The 20,878-nt window shown below is 44.9% G+C and overlaps 1 protein-coding gene and 1 non-coding gene across 2 annotated transcripts in view; both read right to left on the bottom strand.

The window, feature by feature from the left end:
- Positions 1-20,878, bottom strand: part of LOC123998426 (carbohydrate sulfotransferase 8-like) — a 131,153-nt gene that overhangs the window by 47,839 nt on the left and 62,436 nt on the right. The window lies entirely within an intron of this gene.
- On the bottom strand, positions 19,472-19,525 carry LOC124048736. Its single transcript, XR_006841290.1, has one exon. It is a non-coding gene; the product is annotated as a U7 small nuclear RNA (small nuclear RNA).

Here is a 20,878-nt window from a genome sequence, read left to right as displayed (position 1 = left end):
AATGCCTGAAGGTACCACGTTCATCTGTACAAACAATAGTACCCAAGTTTAAACACCATGGAACCACACTGCCGTCATACCGCTCAGGAAGGAGACGCGCTCTGTCTCCTAGAGATGAACGTACTTTGGTGTGAAAAGTGCAAATCAATCCCAGAACAACAGCAAATGACCTTGTGAAGATGCTGGAGGGAATAGGTACAAAACTATCTATATCCACAGTAAAACGAGTCCTATATCAACATAATCTGAAAGGCCTCTCAGGAAGGAAGAAGCCACTGCTACAAAACCACCATAAATAAATGCCAGACTACAGTTGGCAACTGCACATGGGGACAAAGATCATACTTTTTAGAGAAATGTCTTCTGGTCTGATGAAACAAAAATAGAACTGTTTGTCCATAATGACCATTGTTATGTTTGGAGGAAAAAGGGGGAGGCTTGCAAACCGAAGAACACCACCCCAAGCGTGAAGCACGGGGGTGGCAGCATCATGTTGTGGGGGTGCTTTGCTGCAGGAGGGACTGGTGCACTTCACAAAATAGATGGCATCATGAGGGTGGAAAATTATGAGGATATATTGAAGCAACATCTCAAGACATCAGTCAGGAAGTTAAAGCTTGGTCGCAAATGGGTCCAAAATGACAATGACCCCAAGCATACTTCCAAAGTTGTGGCAAAATGGCTTAAGGACCACAAAGTCAAGGTATTAAAGTGGCCATCACAAAGCCCTGACCTAAATCCTATAGAACATTTGTTGGCAGAACTGAAAAAGCTTGTGCGAGCAAGTAGGCCTACAAACCTGACTCTGTTACACCAGCTCTGTCAGGAGAAAAGGGCCAAAATTCACCCAACCTATTGTGGGAAGCTTGTGGAAGGCTACCGGAAACATTTGACCCAAGTTAAACAATTTAAAGGCAATGCTACCAAATACTAATTGAGTGTATGTAAACTTCTGACCCACTGGGACTGTGATGTAAGAACTAAAAGCTGAAATAAATCATTCTCTGTACTATTATTCTGACATTTCACATTCTTAAAATAACGTGGTGATCCTATCTGACCTAAGACGGGGAATTGTTACTAGGATTAAATGTCAGGAATGGTGAAAAACTGTATATATATATAATAAAATATCCATTGTGAATGATAATAGTTCCTTACTAACCATGTTTCCATATACAGTTTTTATGTGTGAAAAATCATACAGTATAAAATTATACATTTTTTGGCCTGCGCTACAGACGGTTATAATATAATAATATAATAATAATAATATAATAATAAATAATATAATATAATAATATAATAATAATAATAATAATAAATAATAATAATAATATAAGCCATTTAGCAGACGCTTTTATCCAAAGCGACTTACAGTCATGTGTGCATACATTCTATGTATGGGTGGTCCCGGGAATCGAACCCACTAACCTGGCGTTACAAGCGCCATGCTCTACCAACTGAGCTACAGAAGGACCAGGTTATATCAGTCCACTAATACAGGACTAGTAATAATAATAATAATCCAACCTCCAATGTTATATTTTGTAATATTTCATTTTTATTCTGCTTTTTCAAGGGGTGCTATAGCACTCTCAGCACCCCTTCGTCTCGCGGCTATGGCTACAGATGAAATAACTTCACAGGTTGGTGAAAGTGCATGGTGATTTTAATGCTCCCTTCCAATAAATATCAAGGCTCTGATTCTGGTGACATGATGAACGATGATTGACTGCCATTTGACAAATACAAATATTATTTGCATTATTCTTATTCAAAATAACCTTATCCATAATAATATCCATAATAACAATAATTATCCATAATAATCTCATTATGTAGACAAGCCTACCTGCACTGTATCTGAGCTGTTGGCTAGAGTACACGTGCCAAGACCACAGTAGGCACAGTTTTTGTGAAAAAAACTATTTGTAGAGTTGAAAATGCGATGGAAACACATTGAAGTACATTTTGTGTATGCTACGTCATCACGCATTGATTTTTATCTGCAGAAAGTCCTTTATGCTGATATTTTCTTTATGCAGATATCCGAATATTCGTATGAAAGTCTGTCACCTATTGGATGGAACCCTAGCTACAGTATTTGAAAAATCTTTCCAATGATAATCACCGGGCCTCAGTGTGAAAGTGCAAAATGTCATCATGTACAGTATCCAGTGGAAACATCCTATAATACCTGAACACTTTGCCCAAAAAACAGCTGTGTCTGTCCCGAGCTCACTGATGTGGGAAACTCTGAGGCCCCAGAATAGGCTAGTTGATATACAATGTTGCAAGTTCGCTAGCGACAGCTTTCGGCCGCTGGACGTTCCAATATACAGTCATTGGGTCGGACCCAGTTGATTGATTTGATTGGCTACAATGTTGCACTTCACTCGACGCCTAAGAATAGACCATTGTGAACAGAGCACACATTTGTTTGAACTGCAGACAGTGTATTCAGAAAATGTTCAGACTCCTTAACTTTTTCCACGTTATGTTACAGCCTTATTTTTAAAATGTATTGAATGTTTGTTTTCCACCTCATCAATCTACACACAATACCCCATAATGACAAAACAAAAACAGGTTTTGAGAAATGTTTGTAAATGTATCAACAACAAAAGAATCTGAAATATCACATTTACATAAGTATTCAGACTCTTTACTCAGTACTTTGTTGAAGCACCTTTGGCAGCGATTACAGACTCGCGTCTTCTTGGGTATGACAATATAAGCTCGGCATACCTGTTTTTGGGGAGTTTCTCCCATTCTTCTCTGCAGATCCTCTGAAGCTCTTTCAGGTTGGATGGGGAGTGTCACTGCAGAGCTATTTTCAGGTCTCTCCAGAGATGTCAATCGGGTTCAAGTCTGGGCTCTGGCTGGGCCACTCAAAGACATTCAGAGACTTCTCCCAAAGCCACTCCCGCGTTGTTTTGGCTGTGTGCTTAGGGTCATTGGCATGTTAGAAGGGGAACCTTCGCCCCAGTCTGAGGTTCTGGCCAGTATGGAGCAAGTTTTCATCAATGATCTCTCTGTACTTTGCTCTGTTATTCTTTCCCTCGGTCCTGACTAGGCTCCCAGTCCCTGCCGCTGAAAAACATCCCCCCACTACCATGATTCACTGTAGAGATGGTGCAAGGTTTCTTCCAGACGTGACTCTTGGCATTCAGGCCAAAGAGTTCAATCTTGGTTTCATCAGACCAGAGAATCGTTTCTCATGGTCTGAGAGTCTTCCAGGTGCCTTTTGGCAAACTCCAAGCGGGCTGTCATGTGCCTTTTACTGAGTAGTGGCTTCCGTCTGGCCACTCTACCATCAAGGCCTGATTTATGGAGTGCTGCAGAGATGCTTGTTCTTCTCCCATCTCTTCAGGGGAACTCTGGAGCTCTGTCAGAGTGACTATAGGGTTCTTGATCACCTCCCTGACCAAGGCCCTTCTCCCCCGATTGCTCAGGACAGCTCTAGGAAGGGTCTTGGTGGTTCCAATCAAGTTGTAGAAACATCTCAAGGATGATCAATGGAAAGAGGATGCACCTGAGCTCAATTTCGAGTCTCATAGCAAAGAGTCTGAATATTTATGTAAATAAGGAATTTCTGTTTTTCTTTGTCATTGTGGGGTATTGTGTGTATATTGATGAGACCATTTTTTTATTTAATCAATTTTGGAATAAGGCTGTAAAGTAACAAAATTTGGAAACAGTGAAGGGGTCTGAATACTTTCCGAAAGCAATGTAAATACAACAGGTGTGTATGTGAGCGAGAGAGAGAGATAACAAGAGGGGTGTTGTGATTAATATTGTGCCTATTGAAACTGAACATAAATGTACAGCTAAAGCACTAACCTCGATCCAGCACCAGTGGGTGGAAAGCACCACTCGCTGGGCCATGCCCAGCACTGTGTTGCTTTCTAGGCTAGTGGGCTAGTACACCTACATGTTTGACATGAGCAAGAGCAGGCCTGCAAGCCGAGGGAGAGAGAATACCATGTTCCTTATTTTATATTATTCCCATGCCCTTTTCGTCAAGTTTAGAATTGTAAACTAATATAAAATAGAAGTGTGAATCTATTGCAAGGACTGCTCCAGATCACTTGATATCCACCACAAGGGGGAGAGAAGAGAAGAGGGAGAGAGTGAGTGAGAGGAGAGGGACAGAGACTGAGAGAGAAAGAGACCCGTCTTAACTCAAACTAAACTGTCTATCGTACAACAGATCCTGTCCGACTCCAAACCCCTACAGCTGCATAGATAAGAGCATACCATGAGCGCAACGCTTAAAAAACAGAGTTGAGAGCACTCCATGCAGAATGGGGTCCATATATACTCAACAAAAATATAAACAAAACATGTTTCATGAGCTGAAATAAAAGATCCCAGAAATGTTCCATATGAACAGAAAGCTTTTTTCTCTCAAATGTTGTGCACAAATTTGTTTATATCCATGTTAATGAGCAATTCTCCTTTGCCAAGATAATCCATCCAGCTGACAGGTGTGGCATATCAAGAAGCTGATTAATCAACATGATCATTACACAGGTACACCTTGTACTGGGGACAATAAAAGCCCACTCTAAAATGTACACAACACAATGCCACAGATGTATCAAGTTTGAGGGAGTGAGCAATTGGCATGCTGATTGCAGGCATGTCCACCAGTTGTTGCTAGAGAATTTTAAGTTAATTTCTCTGCCATAACCCGCCTCCAATGTCATTTTAGAGAATTTGTCAGTACGTTCAACCAGCCTCACAACCTCAGGCCACGTGTAACTGAACCTGCCCAGGAGCTTCACATCCGGCTTCTTCACCTGTGTGATCATATGACACATTTCTGTCTGTAATAAAGCCCTTTTGTGGGAAACTCATTCTGATTGGCTGGGCCTGACCCCCCAGTCATGTGTAAGGGCTATTTGACCAAGAAGGATAGTGATGGAGTGCCGCATCAGATGACCTGGCCTCCACAATCACCCAACCTCAACCCAATTGAGATGGTTTGGGATGAGTTGGACCGCAGAGGGAAGGAAAAGCAGCCAACATGTGCTAAGTATATGTGGTAATTTGGTTCCCTAAAATGTTGGGAATTTGAACAAAAAGTGCTGTAATTTCTGAACAGTTTTCCTGATGTGGATGAAAATACCTTCAAATTAAAGCTGGGTCTTTAACCTCACAGTGACTGTATAGTGACTGTATCATTTTAAATGCAAAGTGCTGGAGTACAGAGCCAAAACATCATTGCTTTGCACAAAAAGGGCTTCACAGGCAAGGATATTGCTGCCAGTATGATTTCACCTAAATCAACCATTTATCGGATCATCAAGAACTTCAAGGAGAGCGGAAGGCTTGTTGTGACGACGGCATCAGGGCGCCCAACAAAGTCCAGCAAGCGCCAGGACCGTCTCCTAAAGTTGATTCAGCTGCGGGATCGGGGCACCACCAGTACAGAGCTTGCTGAGGAATCGCAGCAGGCAGGTGTGAGTGCATCTGCACGTACAGTGAGGCAAATACTTTTGGAGGATGGCCTGGTGTCAAGAAGGGCAGCAAAGAAGCCACTTCTCTCCAGGAAAAACATAAGGGACAGACTGATATTCTGCAAAAGGTACAGGGATTGGACTGCTGAGGACTGGGGCAAAGTAATTTTCTCTGATGAATCCCCTTTTCGATTGTTTGGGGCATCCGGAAAAAAGTTTGTCTGGAGAAGACAAGGTGAACGCTACCATCAGTCCTGTGTCATGCCAACAGTAAAGCATCCTGAGACCATTCATGTGTGGGGTTGTTTCTCAGCCAAGCCATTGTCTTGGCTCACTCAAAATTTTGCCTAAGAACACAACCATGAATAAAGAATGGTACCAACACATCCTCTGAGAGCAACTACTCCCAACCATCCAGGAACAGTTTGGTGAAGAACAATGCCTTTTCCAGCATGATGGAGCACCTTGCCATAAGTTAGAGCGTTGGACTAGTAACCGGAAGGTTGCGAGTTCAAACCCCCGAGCTGACAAGGTACAAATCTGTCGTTCTGCCCCTGAACAGGCAGTTAACCCACTGTTCCCAGGCCGTCATTGAAAATAAGAATTTGTTCTTAACTGACTTGCCTGGTTAAATAAAGGTAAAATAAAAAGGTAAAAGTGATAACTAAGTGGCTCGGGGAACAAAACATCAATATTTTGGGTCCATGGCCAGGAAACTCCCCAGACCTTAATCCCATTGAGAACTTGTGGTCAATCCTCAAGAGGCAGGTGGACAAACAAAACCCCACCAATTCTGACAAACTCCAAGCATTGATTATGCAAGAATGGGCTGCCTTCAGTCAGGATGTGGCCCAGAAGTTAATTGACAGCATGCTAGCGCAGATTGCAGAGGTCTTGAAAAAGAAGGGTCAACACTGCAAAGATTGACTCTTTGCATCAACTTCATGTCAATAAAAGCCTTTGACACTTATGAAATGCTTGTAATTATACTTCAGTATTCCATAGTAACATCTGACTAAAATATCTAAAGACACTGAAGCAGCAAACTTTGTGGGAATGAACATTTATCATTTGGCCACGACTGTACACACAATACTCCATAATGACAAAGTGAACACGTGTTTTTAGAAATTGTAGCAAATTTACTGAAAATTAAATACATACATGTCAAATTTACATAAATATTCACATCCCTGAGTCAGTGGATGTTATAATCAACTTTGGCAGTGATTATAGCTGGGAGTGTTTCTGGGTAAGTCTCTAAGAGCTTTGCATACCTGGATTGTACAATATTTGCACATTATTTAAAAAATGATTCAAGCTCTGTCAAATTGTTTGTTGATCATTGCTAGACAGCAATTCAAGTCTCGCCATAGATTTTCAAGCAGATTTAAGTCAAAGCTGTAAATAGGCCACTTATGAACATGCAATATTGTCTTGGTAAGCAACTCCAGTGTGTATTTGACCTTGTGTTTTAGGTTATTGTTCTGCTGAAAGGTGAATTTGTCTCCCAGTGTCTGTTGGAAAGCAGACTGAACCAGGGTTTCCTCTCAGATTTTGCCCGTGATTAGCTATATTACAATTATTTTTAACCCCCAAAATTCTCCCTAGTCTTTGCCGATGACAAGAATCACCATAACATGATGCAGCCACCACCATACTTGAAAATATGTAGAGTAGAGTAAAACATAACGTTTTGTATTCAGGACATAAAGTTCCTTTCTTTGCCACATTTTTTCCAGTTTTACTTTAGTGCCTCATGTTATTCTGTACAGGCCTCCTTCTTTTCACTCTGTCATTTAAGTTAGTATTGTGGAGTAACTACAATGTTGTTGATCCATTAAACTCTGTAACTGTTTTAAAGTCACCATTGGCCTCGTGGTGAAATCCCTGAGCGGTTTCCTTCCACTCTGGCAACTGAGTTAGAAAGGAAGCCTGTATCTTTGTAGTGACTGGGTTTATTGATACACCATCCATCCAAAGTGTAATGAATATCTTCACCATGCTCAAATTAATATTCACTGTCTGCTTTTTAAAAACATTTTTACCCATCTACCAATAGGTGCCCTTCTTTGCAAGGCATTGGGAAAACTCCCTGGTCTTTGTGGATTAATCTGTGTTTGAAATTCACTGCTCAGTTTACAGACAACTGTATGTGTGGGGTACAGAGAGGAGGTAGCCATTCAAAAATCATGTTAAATACTATTATGGTATATGTTTTTTAAAACGTCAAATCCATGCCAAAGCATCCAGGGTTGTATAGAGTCTAGACTGTCTTTGTAGTCCTGTTGAGGTTATATAGTGTCTAGACTGTCTTTCTAGTCTTGTTGGGGTTATGTGGTGTCTAGACTGTCTTTGTAGTCCTGTTGGGGTTATATAGTTTCTAGACCAAGGATGGGCAACTTTGATGGGGGTGGAGGCCACAAAAAAAACAGAACTCATCATAAGGGGTCATAGAGGCTCGTGGGTCTGCGTACCCACATCCATACGCACCCCACCTTGCGAGCAAAACATTTTAGCGGCCTCTCTTGTGACAGTGAAGAGAAATGTTTTTAGTTTAAACTTTTTTTTTATTGGTTTGCGGGTCTACTAAAAGGGGGGCCAGTTGCCCACCCCTGATCTAGACTGTCTTTGCAGTGCAGCCGTCAGTTCAGACAGTGTCTGTGTCGTGACACAGTGTGGACGCTCTACATTCCATGACTCTGACCAGCCGACAGGTCAGTGTCTTCGCTGCCGGATGGTGTCTTGTCTATTATGTCTCTGCCAGTTCTTTTTTTATAATTAATCAACACTTTGGACACTCTCCCTCGTCTTCGCCCACATTACAACGCCCTGCCAACACCGTGCCTTACTCAAGCTCCTTCATCTCTTCCCCTTCCTTCCTTCCCTCTCTCTCTTTCTCTCCATACATCCCCCACATTGCAACCCCCTATCTTCCCACATGAAAAAATAGTACAGTATATTTAAGCAATAAGGTACGGGGGGGTGTGGTATATGGCCAATATACCACCGCTAAGGGCTGTTCTTAGCACGACACAACAGCGAGTGCCTGGATACAGCCATTAGCCGAGGTATATTGGCCATATACCACAAACCCTGAGGTGCCTTATTGCTATTATAAACGGGTTACCAATGTAATTAGAGCAGTAAAAATAAATGTTTTGTCATACCCATGGTATACGGTCGGATATGCCATGGCTGTCAGCCAATCAGCATTCATCATTTACATTTACATTTAAGTCATTTAGCAGACGCTCTTATCCAGAGCGACTTACAAATTGGTGCATTCACCTCAGGGCTCGAACCACCCAGTTTATGATATGGAATAAATTAACAGTTAACGATAGTATAAATACTGTAGTAAAATAAAACTGTAGTATATATGATTGTAGTATACTGTAGAATTTACTTAATTTCACCTTTTATTTAACCAGGTAAGCTTGAGAACAAGAGAACAAGTTCTCATTTGCAACTGCTACCTGGCCAAGATAAAGCATAGCAGTTCGACACATACAACAACACAGAGTTACAGATGGAATGAACAAAACATAGTCAATAATACAGTAGAAAAAAAGAAAACAAAGTCTATATACAATGAGTGCAAATAAGGTCAAATAAGGGAGATAAGGCAATAAATAGGCCATGGTGGCGAAGTAATTACAATATGGCAATTAAACACTGGAATGGTGGATGTGCAAAATATGGATGTGCAAGTAGAGATACTGTGGTGCAAAAGGAGCAAAATAAATAAATACAGTATGGGAATGAGGTAGATAGATGGGCTGTATACAGATGGACTATGAACAGGTGCAGTGATCTGTGAGCTGCTCTGACAGCTGGTTCTTAAAGCTAGTGAGGGAGATGGGAATTTCCAGCTTCAGTGATTTTTGCAGTTCGTTCCAGTCAGTGGAAGCAGAGAACTGGAAGGAAAGGCGACCAAAGAAGGAATTGGCTTTGGGGGTGACCAGTGAGATATACCTGCTGGAGCGTGTGCTACGAGTGGGTGCTGCTATGGTAACCAGCGAGCTGAGATAGGGCGGGGCTTTACCTAGCAGACCCTTGTAGATAACCTGTAGCCAGTGGGTTTGGCGATGTATGAAGCGAGGGCCAGCCAACGAGAGCGTACAGGTCACAATGGTGGGTAGTGTATGGGGCTTGACAAAACGGGTGACAAAACGGATGTCACTATGATAGACTACATCCAGTTTGCTGAGTACAGTGTTGGAGGCTATTTTATAGATGACATCGCCGAAGTCAAGGATCGGTAGGATGGTCAGTTTTACGAGGGTATGTTTGGCAGCATGAGTGAAGGAAGCTTTGTTGCGAAATAGGAAGCCGATTCTAGATTTAATTTTTGATTGGAGATGCTTAATGTGAGTCTGGAAGGAGAGTTTACAGTCTAACCAGACACCTAGGTATTTGTAGATATCCACATATTCTAAGTCAGAGCCGTCCAGAGTAGTGATGCTGGATGGACGGGCAGGTGCGGGCAATGATCGGTTGAGTAGCATCCATTTAGTTTTATTTGCGTTTAAGAGCAGTTGGAGGCCACGGAAGGAGAGTTGTATGGCATTGAAGCTCGTCTGGAGGTTAGTTAACACAGTGTCCAAAGAAGGGCCAGAAGTATACAGAATGGTGTCGTCTGCGTAGAGGTGGATTAGAGAATCACCAGCAGCAAGAGTGACATCATTGATGTATACAGAGAAGAGAGTCGGCCCGAGAATTGAACCCTGTGGCACCCCCATAGAAACTGCCAGAGGTCCGGACAACAGGCCCTCCGATTTGACACACTGAGCTCTATCAGAGAAGTAGTTGGTGAACCAGGCGAGGCAATCATCAATCAAGGCTGTTGAGTCTGCCAATAAGAATGTGGTGATTGACAAAGTCAAAATCCTTGGCCAGGTCGATGAATACAGCTGCACAGTAATGTCTCTTATCGATGGCGGTTATGATATCGTTAAGGACCTTGAGCGTGGCTGAGGTGCACCCATGACCAGCTCGGAAACCAGATTGCAAAACGGAGAAGGTACAATGTGATTCAAAATGGTCTGTAATCTGTTTTGTTAACTTGGCTTTCGAAGACCTTAGAGATTCAGGGTAGGATAGATATAGGTATGTAGCAGTTTGGGTCTAGAGTGTCACCCCCTTTGAAGAGGGGGGATGACCGCGGCAGCTTTCCCAATCTTTGGGAATCTCAGACGATACGAAAGAGAGGTTGAACAGGCTAGTAATAGGGGTTGCAACAATTTCGGCAGATAATTTAAGAGATGGTCCAGATTGTCTAGCCTGGCTGATTTGTAGGGGTCCAGATTTTGCATCTCTTTCAGAACATCAGCTATCTGGATATGGGTGAAGGAGAAAGGGTGGGGGCTTGGGCGGGTTTCTGTGGAGGGTGCCGGGCAGTTGACCGGGGTAGGGGTAGCCAGGTGGAAAGCATGGCCAGCCGTAGAGAAATTCTTATTGAAATTCTCACTTATAGTGGATTTGTCAGTTGTAACGATGAGGTGCTCTTATTCTCCATGGACTTTACAGTGTCCCAGAACTTTTTTGAGTTTGTACTGCAGGATGCAAATTTCTGTTTAAAAAAGCTAGCCTTAGCTTTCCTAACTGCTTGTGTATATTGGTTCCTAACTTCCCTGAAAAGTTGCATATCAAGGGGGCTATTTGATGCTAATGCAGAACGCCACATGATGTTTTTGTGCTGGTCAAGGGCAGACAGGTCTGGAGTGAACCAAGGGCTATATCTGTTCCTGGTTCTACATTTTTTTTTAACGGGGCATGCCTATTTAAGATGGTGAGAAAGGCATTTTTAAAGAATAACCAGGCATCCTCTACTGTCGGGATGAGGTCAATGTCATTCCAGGATACCCCAGCCAGGTTGATTAGAAAGGCCTGCTCGCAGAAGTGATTTAGGGAGCGTTTGACAGTGATGAGGGGTGGTCGTTTGCTCCCAGACCCATTACGGATGCAGGCAATGAAGCAGTGATCGCTGAGATCTTGGTTGAAAACAGCAGAGGTGTATTTGGAGGGTGAGTTAGTTAGGATGATATCTATGAGGGTGCCCGTGTTTACGGATTTGGGGGTTGTATCTGGTAGGTTCATTGATAATTTGTGTGAGTTTGATGGCATCAAGCTTAGATTGTAGGATGGCCGGGGAGTTAAGCATGTTCCAGTTTAGGTCACCTAGCAGCGCGAGCTCAGAAGATAGATGGGGGGGCAATCAAATCACATATGGTGTCGAGGACACAGCTGGAGGCAGAGGGTGGTCTATAGCTAGCGGCAACAGTGAGAGACTTGTTTCTGGAAAGGTACATTTTTAGAAGTAGAAGCTTAAATTGTTTGGGTACAGACCTGGATAGTAAGACAGAACTCTACAGGTTATCTTTGCAGTAAATTGCAACACCGCCCCCTTTGGCAGTTCTATCTTGTTGGAAATGTTATAGTTAGGAATGGATAACTATGTTATAGGTTTTTGGTGGTCTTCCTAAGCCAGGATTCAGACACGGCTAGGACATCCGGATTGGTGGAGTGTGCTAGGGCAGTGAATAAAACAAACTTAGGGAGGAGGCTTCTAATGTTAACATGCATGAAACCAATGCTTTTACGGTTGCAGAAGTCAACAAATGAGAGAACCTGGGGGATGGGAGTGGAGGTAGACACTGCAGGGCCTGGATTAACCTCTACATCACCAGAGGAACAGAGAAGGAGTAGGATAAGGGTACGGCTAAAGGCTAACAGAACAGAACTGGACGCCTAGTACGTAAAAGGAGCAGATTTCTTGGCACGGTAGAATATATTCAAGGCATAATGTACAGACAAATAATAGTAGGATGTGAATACAGTGGGGGTAGACCTGTGCATATAGTGATAATGAAAGAGATATTGCCTCTAGAAATATAATTTAAACCAGGTGATGTCACTGCATGTGTGGGGGGTGGAACTAAATTGTTAGCCGAGGCGTGTTGAGCAGTACTAGAGGCTCTACAGTGAAATAAAACAATAGTTACAAACCAATCGACACGGCATGGTGACGTTAGGGAAAGGCATGCATAGCCGGGTGATCATACAAGTCCAGTGCGTGGCTTCAGGCAGCTAGCGGCACGGGGCTAGCAGGCTAACAAAAAGGCCTTAGAGGGATGACGCGACGGAGGGAAGTCTGTTATGGCCCCCTTATGCAGTTACATCAGCGGACAGATCAGCAGGGCTCCGTGAGGTAAACCAGGCCAATTGGCAAAATATGTATAGTGGCCGAAGAAATATGTCCCGAAGGTCCTCTTAAGCCAGCAGTCCAATGTGCTTTAGATAGGGCCTACACCCAAACAAGGGCACTGCGTTCATCCACCTCTGGCCTGCTCGCCTCCCTACCACTGAGGAAGTACAGCTCCCGCTCAGCCCAGTCAAAACTGTTCGCTGCTCTGGCCCCCCCAATGGTGGAACAAACTCCCTCACGACGCCAGGACAGCGGAGTCAATCACCACCTTCCGGAGACACCTGAAACCCCACCTCTTTAAGGAATACCTAGGATAGGATAAGTAATCCCTCTCACCCCCCCCCCCTTTAAGATTTAGATGCACTATTGTAAAGTGACTGTTCCACTGGATGTCATAAGGTGAATGCACCAATTTGTAAGTCGCTCTGGATAAGAGCGTCTGCTAAATGACTTAAATGTAAATGTAGATAGCTAGCAGGCCGCAGATAAGCGGCTGTGCATTCAGGGGTTGTTAGCTGCTATAATTCCAGGTGGGAAAAAAACACACAAAAATATCATAATAAAAATGTTTTTTTTTAAATAAAAAAATAGGTTCGGAGCTTGCGGTAGGAATCCGGCGATGTCTAGAAGAATAAGTCCGACTAGCTCTGGTTTGAGTCACGCTGTACAGACTGGCGAGAGTTGTCCGGGATAAAGGTAGCTGATGACCGCTAGCAAAGGATAGCTGACTGCTAGCTAATGGCCTCGTAAGCCAACAGTCCGTTGTGCTCTAGACAGCTAGCATTCAGGGGACGTTAGCTGCAAAGGTTGGAAGGTGAGAAGGTTCAGAGCTTGCGATAGGAATCCGGGGATATGGAGAGAAAAATAGGTCCGGTATGCTCTGGTTGAATTGCGTTGTACAAATTGGCGAGAGCTTTCCGAGCTGGAGGTTAGCTGATGACCGTTAGCTGGCTAGTTAGCTGGCTTGTTTACGTTGGAGAGATTCCAGTAAGAGGCAAAGAAAAATACGTTAGCAAAAAAGCAGGTCCACACCACATTGGGTGAGGCGGGTTGCAGGAGAGTATTTTGAAGTTAGGGTTTAGAAAAATATAAAAAGATATGCAAAGAAAAATATATAAAAATATTTTTACATGGGACACGACAAGACGAAGGACAAATACGCTACGCCATCTTGGATGATAGTTTTTGCGGACTGTAGTATGCTCTAGTATTTACTGTGGTGTTTATGCAGGCATTACTGTAGCATTTACTATAGTGTTTTTGTTATGCAGGTGAAGGAGGACCCAAACGCGACTTAACAGAAACAGAGTTTATTAATGCTCAAAACCGAATAACTGAAATCCTCTAGATAGTAGAGGGGAAAACAACTGGAGAAGCGGCCACAGACTGCAGGTCGCTTCGGGTAGGCGCAGGCCGTAGTCAACTGAGACACCTGCTCACACGCAGCGTCTGAAGAAGGCACAAAACACGACAGGACAGGGTGATACACAATCACGGCAAAAAACACGACAGGACAGGGCGAAACGCAATTACAGCATGGAATACAAAACAAGGAACCACGGAACAGGAACGGATCACAAAGGAATAAATAGGGAGTCTAATCAGGGGAAAGGATCGGGAACAGGTGTGGAAAGACTAAATGATGATTAGGGGAATAGGAACAGCTGGGAGCAGGAACGGAACGACAGAGAGAAGAGAGAGCGAGAGAGTGAGAGAGGGGGAGGGGAGAGAGAAGGATAGAACCAAACAAGACCAGCAGAGGGAAACGAATAGCATGGGGAGCACAGGGACAAGACATGACAATGAATGACAAACATGACAGTACCCCCCACTCACCGAGCGCCTCCTGGCGCACTCGAGGAGGAATCCTGGCGGCAACGGAGGAAATCATCGATGAGCGAACGGTCCAGCACGTCCCGAGACGGAACCCAACTCCTCTCCTCAGGACCGTAACCCTCCCAATCCACTAGGTATTGGTGACCCCGTCCCCGAGAACGCATGTCCATAATTTTATGTACCTTGTAAATAGGTGCGCTCTCGACAAGGACGGGAGGGGGGAGGAAGACGAACGGGGTGCGAAGAAAGGGCTTAACACAGGAGACATGGAAGACAGGATGGACGCGACGAAGATGTCGCGGAAGAAGCAGTCGCACAGCGACAGGATTGACGACCTGGGAGACACGGAACGGACCAATGAACCGCGGAGTCAACTTACGAGAAGCTGTCGTAAGAGGAAGGTTGCGAGTGGAAAGCCACACTCTCTGGCCGCAACAATACCTTGGACTCTTAATCCTGCGTTTATTGGCGGCTCTCACCGTCTGTGCCCTGTAACGGCAAAGTGCAGACCTCACCCTCCTCCAGGTGCGCTCACAACGTTGGACAAACGCTTGAGCGGAGGAACGCTGGACTCGGCAAGCTGGGATGAGAACAGAGGAGGCTGGTAACCCAGACTACTCTGAAACGGAGATAACCCGGTAGCAGACGAAGGAAGCGAAGGTGTGGCGTATTCTGCCCAGGGGAGCTGTTCTGCCCAAGACGCAGGGTTCCTGAAAGAAAGGCTGCGTAGTATGCGACCAATCGTCTGATTGGCCCTCTCTGCTTGACCGTTAGACTGGGGATGAAACCCGGAAGAGAGACTGACGGACGCACCAATCAAACGACAGAACTCCCTCCAAAACTGTGACGTGAATTGCGGACCTCTGTCTGAAACGGCGTCTAACGGGAGGCCATGAATTCTGAATACATTCTCAATAATGATTTGTGCCGTCTCCTTAGCGGAAGGAAGTTTAGCGAGGGGAATGAAATGTGCCGCCTTAGAGAACCTATCGACAACCGTCAGAATCACAGTCTTCCCCGCAGACAAAGGCAGACCGGTAATGAAGTCTAAGGCAATGTGAGACCATGGTCGAGAAGGAATGGGGAGCGGTCTGAGACGACCGGCAGGAGGAACACAAAGGAATAAATAGGGACTCTAATCAGGGGGAAAGGATCGGGAACAGGTGTGGGAAGACTAAATGATGAGAGTTACCCGACTTAGTCTGCGCGCAGTCCGAACAGGCAGCCACGAAACGGCGCGTGTCACGCTCCTGAGTCGGCCACCAAAAGCGCTGGCGAATAGACGCAAGAGTGCCTCGAACACCGGGATGACCCGCTAACTTGGCAGAGTGAGCCCACTGAAGAACAGCCAGACGAGTGGAAACAGGAACGAAAAGGAGGTTACTAGGACAAATGGCGACGCAGTGTGCGTGAGTGCTTGCTTAACCTGTCTTTCAATTCCCCAGACTGTTAACCCGACAACACGCCCATAAGGAAGAATCCCCTCGGGATCAGTAGAAGCCACAGAAGAACTAAACAGACGGGATAAGGCATCAGGCTTGGTGTTCTTGCTACCCGGACGGTAAGAAATCACAAACTCGAAACGAGCGAAAAACAACGCCCAACGAGCTTGACGGGCATTAAGTCGTTTGGCAGAACGGATGTACTCAAGGTTCTTATGGTCTGTCCAAACGACAAAGCAACAGATTTTGGAACGGTCGCCCCCTCCAACCACTGTCGCCATTCGCCTAGGGCTAAGCGGATGGCGAGCAGTTCACGGTTACCCACATCATAGTTGCGCTCAGATGGCGACAGGCGATGAGAAAAATAAGCGCAAGGATGAACCTTTATCGTCAGACTGGGAGCGCTGGGATAGAATGGCTCCCACGCCTACCTCTGAAGCGTCAACCTCGACAATGAATTGTCTAGTGACGTCAGGAGTAACGAGGATAGGAGCGGACGTAAAACGTTCTCTTAGAAGATCAAAAGCTCCCTGGGCGGAACCGGACCACTTAAAACACGTCTTGACAGAAGTAAGAGCTGTGAGAGGGCAGCAACTTGACCGAAATTACGAATGAAACGCCGATAGAAATTAGCGAAACCTAAGAAGCGCTGCAACTCGACACGTGACCTTGGAACGGGCCAATCACTGACAGCTTGGACCTTAGCGGAATCCATCTGAATGCCTTCAGCGGAAATAACGGAACCGATGCAAATTTCTGTTTAAAAAGCTAGAAAAGTAACGGAGGAGACATGAAAAGAGCACTTCTCAGCCTTTACGTAGAGACAATTCTCTAAAAGGCGCTGTAGAACACGTCGAACGTGCTGAACATGAATCTCGAGTGACGGAGAAAAAATCAGGATATCGTCAAGATAGACAAAAACAAAAATGTTCAGCATGTCTCTCAGAACATCATTAACTAATGCCTGAAAAACAGCTGGCGCATTGGCGAGACCGAACGGCAGAACCCGGTACTCAAAATGCCCTAACGGAGTATTAAACGCCGTTTTCCACTCGTCCCCCTCTCTGATGCGCACGAGATGGTAAGCGTTACGAAGGTCCAATTAGTAAAGCACCTGGCTCCCTGCAGAATCTCGAAGGCTGATGACATAAGGGGAAGCGGATAACGATTCTTAACCGTTATGTCATTCAGCCCTCGATAATCCACGCAGGGGCGCAGAGTACCGTCCTTCTTCTTAACAAAAAGAACCCCGCCCCGGCCGGAGAGGAAGAAGGCACTATGGTACCGGCGTCAAGAGACACAGACAAATAATCCTCGAGAGCCTTACGTTCGGGAGCCGACAGAGAGTATAGTCTACCTCGAGGAGGAGTGGTCCCCGGAAGGAGATCAATACTACAATCATACGACCGGTGAGGAGGAAGGGAGTTTGGCTCGGGACCGACTGAAGACCGTGCGCAGATCATGATATTCCTCCGGCACTCCTGTCAAATCGCCAGGTTCCTCCTGAGAAGTAGGGACAGAAGAAATGGGAGGGATGGCAGACATTAAACACTTCACATGACAAGAAACGTTCCAGGATAGGATAGAATTACTAGACCAATTAATAGAAGGATTATGACATACAAGCCAGGGGTGACCCAAAACAACAGGTGTAAACGGTGAACGGAAAATCAAAAAGACATAGTCTCACTGTGGTTACCAGATACTGTGAGAGTTAAAGGTAGTGTCTCAAATTTGATACTGGGAAGATGACTACCATCTAAGGCAAACATGGGCGTAGGCCTGTCTAACGGTCTGAAAGGAATGTTATGTTTCCGAGCCCATGCTTCGTCCATGAAACAACCCTCAGCCCCAGAGTCAATCAAAGCACTGCATGTAGCACCCGAACCGGTCCAGCGTAGATGGACCGACATAGTAGTACAAGATCTAGATGAAGGGACCTGAGTAGTAGCGCTCACCAGTAGCCCTCCGCTTACTGATGGGCTCTGGCCTCTTACTGGACATGAAATAACAAAATGTCCAGCAACTCCGCAATAGAGGCACAGGCGGTTGGTGATCCTCTGTTCCCTCTCCTTATTCGAGATGCGAATCCCTCCCAGCTGCATGGGCTCAGTCTCAAAGCCAGAGGGAGATGGTTGCGATGCGGAGCAGGGAAACACCGTTGATGCGAGCTCTCTTCCACGAGCCCGGTGACGAAGATCTACCCGTCGTTCTATGCGGATGGCGAGAGCAATCAAGGAGTCCACATCTGAAGGAACCTCCCGGGAGAGAATCTCATCCTTAACCACTGCGTGGAGTCCCTCCAGAAAACGAGCGAGCAGCGCCGGCTCGTTCCACTCACTAGAGGCAGCAAGAGTGCGAAACTCAATGGAATAATCCGTTATGGACCGTTCACCTTGGCATAAGGAAGCCAGGGCCCTAGAAGCCTCCTCACCAAAAACTGAACGGTCAAAAACCCGAATCATCTCCTCTTTAAAGTTCTGGAATCTGTTAGAGCAATCAGCCCTTGCCTCCCAGATAGCTGTGCCCCATTCTCGAGCCCGGCCAGTAAGGAGTGAAATGGTGAAAGCAACCCGAGCTCTCTCTCTAGAGTATGTGTGGGGTTGGAGAGAGAACACAATCTCACACTGCGTGAGAAAGGAGCGGCACTCAGTGGGCTGCCCGGAGTAGCAAGGTGGGTTATTAACCCTGGGTTCAGGAGGCTCGGCAGGCCAGGGAGTAACAGGTGGCACGAGACGTAGACTCTGGAACTGTCCAGAGAGGTCGGAAACCTGAGCGGCCAGGTTCTCCACGGCATGGCGAGCAGCAGACAATTCCTGCTCGTGTCTGCCGAGCATGGCTCCTTGGATCTCGACGACAGTGTAACGAGCGTCTGAAGTCGCTGGGTCCATTCTTTGGTCGGTTCCTTCTGTTATGCAGGTGAAGGAGGACCCAAACGCGACTTAACAGAAACAGAGTTTATTAATGCTCAAAACCGAATAACTGAAATCCTCTAGATAGTAGAGGGGAAAACAACTGGAGAAGCGGCCACAGACTGCAGGTCGCTTCGGGTAGGCGCAGGCCGTAGTCAACTGAGACACCTGCTCACACGCAGCGTCTGAAGAAGGCACAAAACACGACAGGACAGGGTGATACACAATCACGGCAAAAAACACGACAGGACAGGGAGAAACGCAATTACAGCATGGAATACAAAACAAGGAACCGTTACGGAACAGGAACGGATCACAAAGGAATAAATAGGGAGTCTAATCAGGGGAAAGGATCGGGAACAGAAAAATATAAAAAGTGTGGAAAGACTAAATGATGATTAGGGGAATAGGAACAGCTGGGAGCAGGAACGGAACGACAGAGAGAAGAGAGAGCGAGAGAGTGAGAGAGGGAGGGGGAGAGAGAAGGATAGAACCAAACAAGACCAGCAGAGGGAAACGAATAGCATGGGGAGCACAGGGACAAGACATGACAATGAATGACAAACATGACAGTTTTTGTTATATTACATTTGACATAGAAGCCGAGGCTTTCTCCTTGAGGAAACCTACTGGAGAAATACTAAAAGAGCAGGATTGGGGTCTAAACAGATAGTTCTGCACTTCTACTATTTTTTATAACCTGTAGTTAACCCAATGTATGGTCTACACTGAGTATACAAAATATTAAATACACCTGCTCTTTTCATGACATACTGTAGACTGACCAACTGAATCTAGGCGAAAGCTATGATCCCTTATTATGTCACTTGTTAAATCCAGTTCAATCAGTGTAGATGAAGGGGAAGAGACAGGTTAAAGAAGGATTTTTAAGCCTTGAGACAATTGAGACATGGATTGTGTATTTGTATCATTCAGATGGTGAATGGGGAGTCTATGAATGTAAAAGCCTTTGAATGTGGTATGATAGTAGGTGCCAGACGAACCGGTTTGTGTCAATAACTGCAATGAGGCAGGGTTTTTCACGCTCAACATTTTCCTGTGTGTATTAAGAATGGTATACCATTCAAAGGACATACAGCCAACTTGACATAATTGTGGGAAGCATTGGAGTCAACATGGGCCAGGATCAGTGCATACTTGTATATTTCTTACTTACAGGTGGCACGATGTAGGATATGTGGGAGGAGAATGAGAAGGGTATGTGCAAATTAAATACTGTAGTAATTACTATAGTTTAAAAAGTATAGTGTTTAAGGACAATATTGTAGTATTTACTGCACATTTTTGTACAAGTTTTCATCCAGAGCGACTTAAAGGAGCAATTAGTGCTAAGTGCCTTGCTCAAGGGCACATATACAGATTTTTCTGTTGGCTAGGGGATTCGAACCAACGAGAATTCAGTGACTGTCCCAACACTCTAACATCTAGGCTACCTGGTGCCCTAAAGTATTCTACAGTATACTACAACATTCTATAGTAAGTACTACACATGATCGAGATATACTACAGTGTATAGTATCGTTTTCTACAATTTACAACATAATTCTATAGTAATTACTGTAGTATTCTATAGAAAACTGTAGTATTATGGGTGGGTTACCCCCTTCCATCTCTACTCTTCCCTTCCTCCCTCTCTCCCTCGCCCACATTGCAACACCCTGCCAACACGTTACCTTACTGTGTCCCATTCATCTCTCCTTCCTTCAACATCTTGTCTATGCCCTCCATATATCCATTCTTTCTTGACTGTACAGAGCTGTTGGTGTGTTTAAGACTCAGAGGATTTCAAATATTTTGTGTTTTAAGTTCACTGTGTTTACTGTGTCTATTTGGGACATAAACATTTCAAATATTTTGTGGCCCGGCTCCATGAGGGGGCCAAAGGGGGCTTATCCTCCACAGTTGGAAATTGTGCCCCTTCAGTTTTATGTCCTTATATAAAAATACCTCAAAAGTTAAATGATCGAGTGGCAGGTTAGTGCAAAATCT

This window comes from Oncorhynchus gorbuscha, linkage group LG01, assembly GCF_021184085.1.
Source record: "Oncorhynchus gorbuscha isolate QuinsamMale2020 ecotype Even-year linkage group LG01, OgorEven_v1.0, whole genome shotgun sequence".
NCBI classification, from domain to species: Eukaryota; Metazoa; Chordata; class Actinopteri; order Salmoniformes; family Salmonidae; genus Oncorhynchus; species Oncorhynchus gorbuscha.
Note: the sequence above shows the minus strand (reverse complement) of the source record. Positions and strands in the feature narration are given on the sequence as shown.